Consider the following 2,187-nt stretch of genomic DNA (forward strand, 5'->3'; position numbering starts at 1 on the left):
TTGTAGACCAGGCTGGCCTCGAACTCAGAAATCCGCCTGCCTCTGCCTCCCGAGTGCTGGGATTAAAGGCGTGTGCCACCACGCCCGGCTTTGTAATTATATTTTAACTTGAAATATTATTTTGTATTTTTTAAATGATATATTGCATTTTAAAAGTATATCTTTAAAGTTGCAAAACTAAAAATAATCTGGATGAGGAAAACAAGAAAAGCGAATTTTAAATGTACCAGAAGTATAAATGTGACGCCCAAACCGTAAAGCTTATAGAAGGAAACATGGAGCTCAGTAAGGACTTCCTAGACAGGACACCCAAAGCACCNGTGGCCTGACTGAAACTCAATGAAAGGCAGGTAAACTGCACAGCAGTCAGATGAATTCCTGTGCATGCAGGGACATAACTAACAGGGTGGGAAGACATATGGACTAGGAGGAAATGTTTATATAACATACATCTGATAAAGGGTTAATATCCAGATTGTGTAGAGATACTTACACCTGAAAAGGGGGCCAAAACAAAATAAACAATCTGCTTAGAAAATGGACCATGAGAGGCTGGAGAGACAGTGTGGGGTTAGAAGCAACAGGCTGTTCTTTCTGGGGGCCCAGGGCTAGTTCCCAGCATCCACATGGTGGCTCAGGAGCATCTGTAACTGCAGTTCCAGGGATGCTGACCTCTTTTATGACCTCTGTGGGTACCAGGCATGCAGGTGGTGCACATACATACATGCAGGCAGACACCTGTACACATAAATTAAAATCAATAAATCTAAAGAAAGTGGACAATGAACTGGTATATATTTTCTCTAAAGAAGACATACAAAAGACCGATAAGCACAAGGAAAAAATGTCAACATTGTAATTGTGAGCACAATAAAGATCAAACCCACCAGNAAACAACACATCATACTAGTACTAAAAATAAAGCAGAAGACGCTGGGGATGATGTGGAGAAATTGCAACCCGTGCACATTGCCCACAAAAACGTAAAATGGTAGACATTACGGAAATAGTATGATCAGAAATGAACGAACAAACGAAGAAAACCACAAAGAACAGGGGCTGGAGGAATGGCCTAACAGTTANTCATTGTGCTGGGTTTTGTTTATATGGTTGGTTTGTTTTGTTTGTTTGTATTGTTTAATGCCACACACTGTATGGCTTCTGTTAAGAATAACACTAGTGTGATAGGGCACAGCAGTGATTCCAGCATCAGGGCACAGACAGGATGACGGAGGACTAGAGATCCACCTGAACTGTAAAGTGTGACCTTGCTTGCAAAAGCCCCAGACGAATACAAGTAGCTGGGATGTAGCTCAGCGGGATATTGGCTACTTNACTTGTGTCGCTGCTATAAAATACCCACAAGCACAACTTAAGGAGGAAAGGACTTGTTTAGGCTCATGGTTCATCATGGTGGGAAAGTCACAGCGGCAGGAGCCTGGGCAGCTGTCACACTGCATCCACAGACAGGGAGTAGTGGAGAAGATTGCAGTGCTCAGTTACCTTCTCTTTTCAACTCACCCCTGACCATGGCTCATGGCATGGTGACCACAGCTCATGGCATGGTGCTGTTCCAACTTCAGGTGGGTTTTCTCACTTCAGTATGTGCATACATTTTATTTATTTGTGTGTGTGTGTGTATGTGTGTGTGTATGTGTGTGTATATACAGTATATATATATACATACACACATATATATAGCATATATATGTGTGTGTATATATGTGTATGTGTGTGTATGTGTATATATCAATATAGATATAGATATATACACACACACACATATCAAGGTACACACACACACATATATACATATATATGTATACACCTTTATGAATCTCATAAATATTCCTAGAGCTTCCTTTACTAGATTCTAAATATATCAAGTTGAAAATCAGTATTTCCCATCACACCCAGCATATGTAAGCTCCTGGGTTCCATTCCTAGTATCATAAAAGCAAATAAATAAATAAATAAATCTAGTTTTTCTTGGAAAAACTTGGTGTATCCCTTGCAAAAGAATGAAGCTGGATTTTTGTATTGATATGTTTGTGCATTATGCATGTAGCAACAATTAAAAAGAGGCCATGAATTTGAGAGGGAGTGTGGGGACATAGACAGAGTGGGAGGCAGGGAAGGAGTAAGGAAATAATGTAATTATATATATATATATATATTTTTTTTTTT

The sequence above is a fragment of the Mus caroli genome, chromosome 8, assembly GCF_900094665.2.
Source record: "Mus caroli chromosome 8, CAROLI_EIJ_v1.1, whole genome shotgun sequence".
Taxonomy (NCBI): domain Eukaryota; kingdom Metazoa; phylum Chordata; class Mammalia; order Rodentia; family Muridae; genus Mus; species Mus caroli.